Source organism: Plecotus auritus (genome assembly GCF_963455305.1).
Source record: "Plecotus auritus genome assembly, chromosome: 11".
Taxonomy (NCBI): domain Eukaryota; kingdom Metazoa; phylum Chordata; class Mammalia; order Chiroptera; family Vespertilionidae; genus Plecotus; species Plecotus auritus.
Genome location: NC_137777.1, coordinates 33,149,380 through 33,161,917, shown reverse-complemented (window position 1 = coordinate 33,161,917; position 12,538 = coordinate 33,149,380).

The following is a 12,538-nucleotide window of genomic DNA, read 5'->3' as shown; positions in this document are numbered from 1 at the left end:
ATAAACTTGGCATACAGAAATAAAATCTTATGGCTGTGATTATCTTTCTCATCACTATATTATAAATTTCTAAAATGGAAACCTTAGTACTTATAAAAAAATGAAGTGCTAGAAATATGACCACAGGGAAAATGCTAGTAGCTTCAGTTTATGTTGGTTTACCTAGAGGTGAAACTTATTTCATAATGAAAATGCATTAGAAGACCTGTAATCTCATCAGAGTCAGGTAAAAGTAACATCTTTATATTGTTTAATGGAGTTATTTTTTCACATATAATTTATTTTAAATATATATTTTCAGTCATCATCTATTTTAGACAACATTTTTTTTTAAAAAATCCTCACCAGAGGATATATTTTTATTTATTTTTAGAGAGAGAGGAGGAGAGTGAAACTTAATGTGAGAAAGAAACATCATTCTGTTGCCTCCTGTAAGTGCCCTATCTTGGGATCAAACCAACAACCTGGGTATGTGCCCTGACTAGGAATTGAACCCACACTCTTTTGGTGTATGAGATGATGCTCCAACCAACTGACAGGGCTAGAGATCAATTTTTTAAAAAAGCACATAACCAAAATCAATGGAGTTTCAGCATTATTTTAGATAATTTCAAAAATCAAATCAAATATAGCTAAAAAAATCTATCCTAACATATAAAAAACTAGGGGCCGTCATGACCTAAACAACCAGACAGAGGACTGAAGAGCAGGCTGACCGTGGAAGGGGGCTGTGTGTCCAAAACGACCAAACAAATGGTCACCAGGAGGTGCATGGAGGCAGGGTGCCTCCCGCAGTGGGAGGTGGGAGACGGGAGGAGGGAGGCAGGGTGTTAGTCTGGATCCCGCCTCCTGCCAGCGCAGTGGGAGTCTGGAGAAACTTTCTCAGACTTGCTTGGTGTTGGGACTGGATGTATCTGAGTTCACAGCAGGCTCCGCGGAGATTCCTGGTGGCCGAGGGTGCAGAGACCGAGTGTGGGCATGTGGGTATGTGCATGAGTGTGGACCCGAGTGACACACACTCACACACACACACTCACACGCCTGCACCCAAACAGGGCCCTCAGCCGCGCCAACTGCGCCTCCCTGGACTTCACCCTCCAGCTGGATCCTCCTGGTCCCCACCTAGGTTTTTCCGTAACACAGCATGCAGGATTCAGGAGTCAGGACTGGGAGTGACCGCGCGATCTCCCCACCACCCGCTGTTCCCGTCCGCCCGCCCAAAGGGACAGGGAAGGGCACCAGGGGCTCATATCGCTCAGGTCAGATGGGGACACAGCCGGAGGGGGACACAGCTGAGCTTCCCCGCCCTTCCCCGTGGCCCGCACTGGGCTGGCCCCACCCCATGTGCCCCGCCTCAGCCCCAGAGCGCAGGGGGCATCCGGGCGCGCCCCTCCCCTGTCTGGGAGGGTCCCTGCTGCGCTTCCACCTCCTTGGGAAACTTTACTTTTCCAGCTCTGTCCCCGCGGGAGAGCTGTAGGGGTGCTGGATCCCTTTCCTTCCTTCAAAAGTGCTCTGAAAAGTGCACAGACAGCTATGCCAGAAAGGGGTCGCTCAAGTTCAGCAAGAGTTTGTGATTTGGCAAAGGTGCATTGAACAGTTTTCTCTTACCCCGTTTGTGGGAGTGTAATCTGATTTAAAACCAATGGACTAAACAAACAGAAGCACTTTCTAAAAAGTCAATTTGGAAATGTGGATCAAAATTCAAGTGAATTTGCTTTGGGCCAGGAGTTCCACGTCTGTGAATGTGACCTAAGTGAACAGTCAAATAAGCAATTATGTTCACTGTTGTTGTTGATGTCAGGGGAAACCGGAAACAACCCGCCCCACCATAAAGGGTTAGTGAAGTAAACCACAGTGATGTCAAACAGTCAGGGATAACTCTGTAGCCATTAAAAATTATGTCTGTACATCCAATTCATTGACATGAAAAGAAGGCCATAGCCAAATATTAAGTGAAGGGTAGGGGAAGCTCAGAAGAGTGCATGTATATTTATATGTATGTATATTTTATATTTCAGGGAAATAATAGTTTTAAAAACAGTGATTCTTCCTGAGCTCTGCAATTGTGAGTGTTAGCAAATTGTGTTTCAGGTGTGACAGGTGTCCTTTGGTGTCCCATACACACAGACATCCTTGCCTGTGGGACCTTTGCTGCACCTGCCCTTCTCTGCTGTGGCAATGGCCCAATCAGACATTCCCTTTTATAGGGCTGGTTTCCTTTTCTCCTTTGCTCAAACCACACCTTTCCAACAAAAGAATATTAACTAAGCAATCCTAACAATAAGTTTTGTTGCCGACTGCACCTTGTGCCCTTTTACGCATATGTTGTTGCTTTCAAGCCTACCAGGTTGTATTTCAAAACTTTTATTTTTCTGCAACTTGACCATTTTTTATTCGCTTAAAATATTCTGGAGTATTTTAAATACATACAGAAAAGTAGAGAATAATATGACAAATACTTATCCTATCTAATAAAAGAGTAATATGCAAATCGACCATCACTCCAATACAAGATGGCTGCCCCCATGTGGACACAAGATGGCTGCCACAAGATGGCTGGCAGGGGAGGGCAGTTGTGGGTGATCAAGCCAGCAGGGGAGGGCAGTTAGGGGCGACCAGGCAGGCAGATAGGTAAGCAGTTAGAAGCCAGTGGTCCCGATTATGAGAGGGCAGTCAAACATCCCCTGAGGGTTCCTGGAATGGAGAGGGTACAGGCTGGGCTGAGGGACCCCACCCCCGTGCATGTATTTTGTGCACTGGGCCTCTAGTATATATATAAAAGCCTAAACTATTGTTAGGACTGGTTGACCGAACAACTGGCTGATCGGTCGCTATGACGCATACTACCACTAGGGGGCAGATGCTCAATGCAGGAGCTGCCCCCTGGTGGTAAGTGTGTTCCCACAATGGGAGCACTGCTTAGCTGACTGACAGGTGAGACGTAGTGCTCACGGCTGATGAGCACCGCTGTGGCGGTGTGAGCCTCTCCCAATCAGGACTGACTGGACATGAGCCCACGCTGGGATGAGTGGGAGCGTCAGGCAGGAGCGGCAGGGTGTGGTGGACTGCCTGTTTCAGCCCGATCCCTACAGGCCATGCCAAGGGACCCCGCTGGTGCATGAATCCATGCACCAGGCCTCTAGTTAAATTATATTACTCACTGGTGTTTATCCATAGCAAATGTTCAAACCTCCATATAGCAATTTTTAGGCTTCCTTCCTTCTTCATATCCTTCTTTCACCTCTTAGTTACTGAAAATATAAACATACCAGGTATTTAAATATTAACAAAATGAAAAAAACTCTAACATAAATCTTTCACACTAAATATTTTAATTGAATAAATAAATAATTAAAAATAAAATAATAAATCTCAATAATGTGTTTTATATTATTAGTGGTATTGCTGATTTATAAAGTATAAATAATCCAGAGATTATTATAGAGTTGTAGTTAAGTTATACTATAATATATAATTATCCTCCCTGACCTAGGGAAGAGTGAAAAATGTAAATATTGAAAGTTGAGGGGAAGAGTTAACAGTAATATTGAGTGCGTTCGCAAAATCAGCCAAAAGTTTATTAAAAGACTAAATTGGAGAATATACAAGATTTCTAAGGAATAATAAAGGGACTAATTGGTTAATCTGTGTTGTGCTGTGAAATCTTATTTCCTAAATCCCTTATTGAACTTTATTTTATGTGCCTTTAATCCTGTTTTCTTCTCATTTTATATACTTATTAGAAAGAAAAGGTATATTTCTCTGGCCTTTCCTCCACATGTTCTATTAGAATTCAAATATGACTTACAATATTTAAATTGAGTCCTATTGCAACTTACCCTGAAAAGGTCTTTCTTCCCTGTTGAGGGCCAATGCAGCTGTTCTATTGTTATACCACCTTGGCACCTACTTTGGTCTATCTTTATTTTTCTGAATAGGATGATTCATATGGCTGTGACAAACATAGGGATGTTAAATATCTTCAGTTGCTGGAGGTATTCCTGTTCCCACAGATTTACACCAATGTCCACTCAAGTCTGTTATATTTTACATCAAGAATTCTATCACTTGCCTTAAAAGTAGCACTTCTCATCACTACAGTCTCATGCCTTCTGTCATTGCCCCTTTTGGCTTTTGGTAAAAATAATTAATTTTTAGTTTCTTTGTTCATTAAATTCCCTTGCTTTATCACTCAGGCATGAATCCCTACAAACTTAATCAGAGAACAATATAGAACAGACATTATGCTGTATTTCAGGATTATTCATTTTTTCTTGAACCAAAATTGAATGCTGTGGCTCCATTTTCCTCTAGGACACACAGTTATTCAGGCAACGCCTCAATTTTTGCATAAACAGAGCCCCAGTTAATCCATGAGCTAGGCTGCCTGGATACCCCAGTATATCTCGAGTCCTAAGGTAAACTGAGATGACACTCATTCCAGAGTATCTACTGTCTGTAAAATGCTCTCCAAAAGCCAAGTCAAATTAAGAAACCTTTTATTGCCATTACTCCCTTTGATTGTTAGGTATTATCATACCACTCTATCCTATCTAATAAAAGAGTAATATGCAAATTGACTATCACTCCAACACACAAGATGGCTGCCCCCATGTGGTCAAAGACGGCTGCCCCCATGTGGACACAAGATGGCTGCCACAAGATGGCCAGCAGGGGAGGGCTGTTGGGAGGGACCAGGCCTGCAAGGGAGGGCAGTTGGGGGTGACCAGGCCGGCAGAGGAGGGAAGTTGGGGGCAACCGGGCCTGCAGGGAAGGGCAGTTGGGGGAGACCCAAGCCTGCAGGGGAAGGCAGTTGGGGGGGACCAGGCCTGCAGGGGAGCAGTTAAGCATCAATCAGGCTGGCAGGGGAGTGGTTAGGGGGTGATCAGGCTGGCAGGTAGAGGCAGTTAGGGGCAATCAGGAAGGCAGGCAGGCAAGCAGCGAGCAGTTGGGAGCTAGCAGTCCTGGATTGTGAGAGGGATGTCAGAGTGCCCGTTTAGGCCTGATCCTGGTAGGGCAGTTGGACATCCCTCGAGAGGTCCCAGATTGGAGAGGGTGCAGGTTGGGCTGAGGGACAACCCCCCCCCCATGCACGAATTTCATGCACTGGGCCTCTAGTAAAAGTATAATTCACTAAAAACAATTATATTTTAAAGTAATGGCCAAGCAGTAATGTAGTTTAATATAATATTTTACATTTTCATTCATAATTAATGCTGTTATAGCTCCCATCTCTCACCTACAAAACTGTTATGGCTAAAAATAAATTGGGGTTAATATCTTTAGCAGGAAATACTAATTAAAATATTTAATTAGGTTTTGATGAGCACTTATTTTATCAATGTAATGTTTTGAGCTGAAATTTTTCTGTCTTTAGCCAATCTTCACAGTATTTTAAAAAACTAGTTGTTAAACTTATGTGAGTTTCATCTTGACATAGGTAATGGATTAATATATTTTCACCTATGATCATGCCAGTTATATATTGCTGTTTTCTCTTTAGTTTGGGCCTTCACGTGTGTTTGCAAAAATCTTTCCACACTTGATCCCAACACTGTATGCTCCCCTTTGCAAAATCCTGAACTATTTTTGCCATGTTGGCAAGAATCTATTTGTAAGTCCTACCATGAAGGTATTTATTGTTTACCAGAATATCCCAAAATAAATAGTCCTAGTTTGAGTTTCTGCCTCAACTGTCCTCCTTCCTAAAATTTGTTGTTCTGCATTCACATGCTTTAGTTTCTAACATTGAACCAATGACCAGTCACACCCCAAATCAGGAAGGACAAGCATGATAAAGAGAATATTCTCTGTTCACCTCATGCATCTTTCTGTTATCAGGGAGAAAACTCTTTTCCTAAGTGTTCAGCTGTCTTTCTCTTGTGGCTTGTTTTGCCCACCCTTGAACCAATCACTTGCATAAGAATGCTGTGATTGGCTCCTATCAATCATAATTCACTCAGTAAGACTAAGCACAGTTGGCCTGAAGAAGGAATGGCTGTGGGTAAACAACTAATGTCTCCTGAACCAAGTTCATCTCTGTAGCTTTCCTCCTGCTGCTGCAGGAACTCTCCCCATGTTCCCCATCCCCTCAGCTTTCTTCTCACTCTGTGTTCTAGTTTTACTAAACTTCTTTCAGTTTCTAGAATGTTCTATGTACTCTTGGCATCTATGCCTTGCCGTGCCCTATGCTTAGAGTAGTCTTTCCCTGTGCCAAGCTGATATCTATTAATCTTCCAGGTCTCAGTTATGACATTATTTGCTCTGTCATAACATTGCCTGCCCACGAATCAAGTGAAGTGACCCTGCTTGTAACTAGTAATCTCTCAATACAGATCCTGCTAGACTACATTGTCTATGTAAATATTTTGATTTAACTGGTAAGTCCCCCTTCCTTATACTTTGAGCCTGCGGTCCCCTTCGTGGTTTGTCAGTAAGGAGTTTGTGTCAGGGAAGGGATGTTACAGCAAAGAATAGTGTTTTGAATTTCAAGAACTGAGGCTCAAGTTAACTCAGAAGACAGAGAGTTGGAGCAAGTTGGGTGGTTCCCCATTCTAGTCCAGAAATGATTCCTTGGATTGGAGAGGGAGGGGGTTGCAGGGCAAAGCCAAAGAGGGTTATGCTGACATGTGCCTGCAAATGGAGGTTCCACATTCTCTCAAAGGGAGACCTTGCCTGGTAGATCAAGAAGAGGTGACAGGACCCTTGTTTCTCTGCATGCGAGTGCTGGAGTAGAAATGGCTGTCGGATGTGCCTAGGCAGAGGGACCTGGATGCCCTCGCACAGTGAGAGGACTTGAGTAATTTCTGAGTGTCAGAGATAGACATGGAATAAATGAAGAGGTTCAGTTGGCTTCATTAAGTGGCCTTGTGCTCCCAGTGTCATAAGAGCAACAGGATGGTCCTGTGTACCTGAGGGGGATAGCAAAGGGTCAGAGAGCCTGAGGGCTCTTTGTGGCTGGAACAAGGTCCTCAGAGTGACGAGTATGAACATAGGAATGCTTGACCTCTCAGGCAACCAGCTGTGCATGGGGATGGCCCAGGCCAGAGCCACCCAGCAGTCCTCTCCTGAGAACACAGACACAGCCCCAGGAAAAGCAAGGAAGGTAGTAGGGGTTGCTGCTAAAGTGATTAAGTTTCTATTAAATAATATAATGGGGACTTAAAAGAGAAATTATTATGGAAAAATTATGCATTTTGCTTATTGAAATTCCTTCCTACAGTATTTGAGCACCTGTCCAAGACATAGGGTACCTGGGGAAAGGCCTTGTCTCTGTGATTGCTGTTGTAAACTAGAACTTTGCACAGCACACAGCAGTCAAGTGCTTGCAAAGTACTGGGTGAAGGAATCACTAACAGGATAGCATGAGCATGGAGAATACTGTAATATTTTACCAAGATCAGGGAGGACTCAATGGAAATAAACCTGTGTATTAAACCTCCATTTAGTTTAGAAACAATATCTAGATTCTTACCACTGTAACTAATACCAAAATACTTCACAGGAAAAAAAGTCACTTGAACATCAAATCTTTACATTTCTATGAAATTTATACTTTACATGTCAAAGAATATGAAAAACCTCTCCAGAAACACATGATATGTGTATGACGATGGGTTTGCACACTCAGGATAAGCTTTTATACAGATAGATATGTAGATATATTTTACAGATATATATGTAATATTGAAAACAAGACAGTAACACTACATACATTCATTCTTTACTTAACTTGGGGGCTAGGGAAATATAATTACTTGAATAGGAGATTAAGCTCCAGCTGACATACCATCGTGTTTCCAATAAAAACTGAGCAAATTTTACAGTTGGAAGTGAGTTCACAGAAAACTAGGCAGCTAATAACCAAGAGCGTGCAGGATTCCAATGAAATAATTCCTTGTTACAATCGTTAAGTACCTGGCTCTGGCTTTACCTTTTACATGGGGGGAAATGAAAATTAGAACTTCCTGTTCAAAGTATTCAGAAATAAAAATAACCCAGTAGCTTGCGAACAAACTTAGTTCCAACCAGAAAACATTATGTATCTATATTGTTCTTCACAAAATGAAGAAAGATAACTCAGAAATAGAGGAAGAAAAGCAAGCAAATAAAAGAGAGGAAGTAATCACACAACATATTACAACTTCTCACACGATGCTAGGTTATTGTGGGAGAGCCAGCTGGTGAAATTATTGGTCTTTCACTGTTTCCCTGCTAGTTTCAAATTTGGTTTGAGCCTCCAGGGAAATGAGTTTGAATGCCTTATCTCATTCCTAGAAGCAACAAATCTTGGGGAAAAACAAAACAAACAATCAGTTCATTTCTCAGAAGGAGTTTGCACTGAATGCGAAGCTGGGAAAGACCTGTGCTGTGTTGGGGGTTGAGTGGCAGCTACACTGAGGTCTGGCTGGTCCTGCGTCTGTGTCTGTGTGCGTCTTTCTTAAATAACTAATTGGCTGCCTTTCCATGGGGAACCTTTCCCTTCAGCGGTGCCGGCATATACCAGATGGGTGGGGTAGCGTCTCCCAAATAACTGCTTTCCTCAGAGAGAATGAGTGATGTTTAGCAAAGGGAGATGACATTGGGGATGGGTGGTAAGAAGAAATGTTGGTGAGCCACTCAGCAGAAATGGCCAACCTTGTCTCTGTCGCTATTCAGATCCTTCCTAAGTGTTACATGTACAAGGGGATGTAAGTAGTAGAACATTAGCCATTTTTCCTACCAGGTGTCTAGCCATATTTGAATTGTTTCACACCTGTTATTTCATTGAAATTTATGCAGAGCCTTTCCATAAAAGAAGATACTACTGCCCCTGGCCTGATTTTTCAGCTTGGAGAAAAGGTAATTTTCTCAGGTAATGCAGAGTCCAATCAGAACCAGCCTGCTCACTCTTGGGCCAGCCTCTCTCTTATGATACCATGCTATAAGGCAGTGTTATTTGCCTTGACTCATCAAAGAAGCAAAAATTATATAATAGCAATAGGGAACCAACAATTTTTACCCACCGCGCTATATCACACCAGTGCAATACAAGTGCTAACATTAATAAAAAGAATGAGAGGTGTATATATGTGTTGGTTTGGAAGCTGTTTGTCCAGGTCTAGGTTTTTAGCATCAGGTTACAATTAGGAGTGATGCTCAGCCAGAAATTCAGAAATGCCCCCAAATTATCATACTTTTAATATAATTATAAAACCAAACCACTGAGTGGTGATATTTCTTTCTTCAGTTATGTAATTGAATTGTGTTTGAACATTGGCTCCCAAAGGCTGGACTGTTGTCAATTATTGAAGCAAACTGAGGCATAGAGAAACATATTTTTGTGAAAAGAACAAAATATTTCATGTAAATTTAGGAAGTATTCACTGAGCTTTTGAAATGCATAAAACATATGAAACAGTCCATCAAGCTAGACATATATGAGCCTTGTTACAATGCACAAAACTTTTTGTTGCCTGTAAACTATTGCTCCATCCTAATAAGGAAATGACTCTGGGTATAACAATATGTTTTTTTCTCCCCCTTTAAATAATGAGTATATTAGTCAGGTACAAAAGAATTCTGTTTTATATTCTTTTTCTGGCATGGAGCTATAAACAAGTGCTCCAGTAAAACTTAGAAAGTACAGAACTTAGTAAAACCTTTGTGTTTTGGTATGCTCAACATTTCCAAGTCATTTCATTCCATTAAACGTTTGCAAATTAGCATAATTTAAGTTCTATAGCATATTTAAACAAGTCCTATAGCATATTTAAACAGCACAAGTCCCCTTGATCTGTCCTGACCTTGAGTCACACCCAGAGACTTTTGCTTCCTCTTTATGTCAGACTAGAGGCCCTGTGCACGAATTTGTGCATGGGTGGGGTCCCTTGGCCTGGCATGCGATTGGGGCCTATTGAGGCCATCTCACCCAGTCCCAATAGGGGTCGATCGGGGCCAGCTGGCTGGGGGGAGGAACCACGGGAGGTTGGCCATGGGAGTGCACTGACCACCAGGGGGCTGCTCCTGCATTGAGCATCTGCCCCCTGATAGTCAGTGCGCATCATAGCAACCGGTTGACTAGTCGTTCAGTTGACTGGTCATAACATTCACTTAGGCTTTTATATATATAGATATATAGATATATAGATATAAAGTACTGGCAAGAAGATTGTGAAAGATGTGAGAGGGACCACCATCCCCTGGAATCCCCCACTCCCTATTAGCTCTGGTGTTCTCTGAGTCAATATATCTCTTAATTCATCACAATGATTCTCTGGTGGTACTAGTTAAAGGCCTCCAGGGTCATCCATGGAAGGAAGCATTTATAATAATCTGCCCACAAATATAGAAATTACATAACACCCAGGCACGTGCCTTTTCATTGCCTATAATCTTCGTTAATGACTCTCATCATCATTCCAGCCTATCCAGAGTTGACTTAGAATTGTGCCAGGCTGTAATGAGGTGGGCCAATGGAAGCCTCATCCTGTTGGAAGATAATAAAGGCACAAATGAAACAACAGCATTAAAATGAATGATGAAGCCACAAATGCTGTAATTAACTCTGCTGAACATGGAGTATCTAGGCACCTGAGATGATGCTCCATTCTTGGGGGAGGTCTTTCTGCAATAAGGAAAACACTTTCTGAAGAGAACAGCTTCTATTTGTTCTGAGGGTTCTCCATTCTGTCTTTTACAGAAAAAACTCCAAAGCCAGAAAGGAAGAGCTTCCTTGTAGAAGTGTTTTATAAGCTCAGACTCTGCAACAAAATACTGTAGACTGAGTGGATTAAACAACTGACATTTATTTCCCACATTTCTGGAGGCTGGGAAGTTCAAGATCAAGGTGGCAGCAGATTAAGTTCTTGGTGAAGGCTCTCTTCCTGGCTTGCAGAGTATCACAATCTCTCTATGTGCTCACATGACCTCTTTGTATGTGGGCAAAATATGAGATAAAGAGACAGAGAGGGAGGGAAGAAGGGATGGAGAGAGAGAGATATCAAGATCTTTTTTCCTCTTCTTATAGGCACTAATTCAGCCCTGGGCAAACTACAGCCTGTGGGCTGGATCCGGCCCATTCGGCTGTTCTATCCGGCCCACGGAGCCGAAAGAGCGGAGGGTTCTCTTGCTCTCCCCTCCGCTCCTTTACTTTGAATTTATATTAGTTCACACAAACACTCCATCCATGCTTTTGTTCCGGCCCTCCGGTCCAGTTTAAGAACCCATTGTGGCCCTCGAGTCAAAAAGTTTGCCCACCCCTGCACTAATTCCATCTTGGGTGCTTTTCCTTCCTCACCTCTTCTAAACTTAATTATCTACCAATGCTTCATCTCCAAATACCATCACATTGGCTTCAACACACAAATCTTATGGGGACACGATTTAGTCCTTAACAGGTGAGGTAGCTTTGCTCCACAGAGGGACCTTCTCTGCCACAGGTGCCTTCTTTCAGGTACAGCACTTCCCACTTTCACCTGACACATTTCATTTCACCTAGCCAGACAATGGGATTCTGTGTAGCTACAAAAAGTGAGCGCTTCATAGAAGACTTCTGTTAAGCTGATGTTATTAGACCTCTTTCTGAAGAGTTTAAGACTAATTTTATGCCTATTGCAGAGTGAAAACTGTTCTATTTTGTATTCCATTTCATAGACTGAGAGGATACTGATCAGGTGTTGAAATAAGGTGAGCACGGGCACTGAAAGCTCTTTGAAATTGTTTGATAATTTGGCAAGGACAAGTTTTGTGATGATGACAGATGGCTTCACACCCTAAGAGATGTGTTATCACTTTATTTGTAAATATTAGATTAATAATTGTCAATATGGCAGATGAATCACATTACTTGGGTTTTCATCTCATCACAATAAGGAGAAGAAAAAGCAAACATTATTGAATTTTAAATCACTATAAACATCATGCAACAAAAACATGTACCGAACAACTTTTCCATCCAGACCCAGGCTTTATAACTCTGTGTAGAATAACTAACTTTATTCAATTCCTTATTCTTAAAACTTTGTAATGTATTATAATTGGAAAGGAACAAGATCATCCAAGTGTAAGACCTAGTTTTGCCCTGATACAGAGACTCCCTGACTCTGGAGGTAGGCTGTTCAGACTACCTTCAGGAGAGGAGGCAGGTGGTGGACAGCCTCCAGCTGCTGCACCTTCAGATCCACCTCAGTGCTCATGCCAAGGCCAAGGCCACACTCACTCCAGTCAATGAATCAGTACAGAGGGGTCCTGGATTTGGCCATTTCATGCTGATGGAGGACTCCCAGCTAGCAATATTTGCTCTGGGTCTCTTCATCAGCCTGGTCAAAAATGTCTTGGAGCTACCCTTGCAATTTGGGACTGTTCATACTTCCAGCCCTTTCTCTCAGTGAATCTCTTGCACATCTAATTCTGTCCTGAGGCCTGCTTCTTGGAGGACCTGAAAGGATGCACTCTCCAGGTACCGTTGGCTGAGCCCTCTTGTTGATTCTGTTTTACATCACTCCAGGTTCCTGTGTTTGTCTCTCAGGGCTCCTTGAGGCCAAGGACCCAGGGAAGT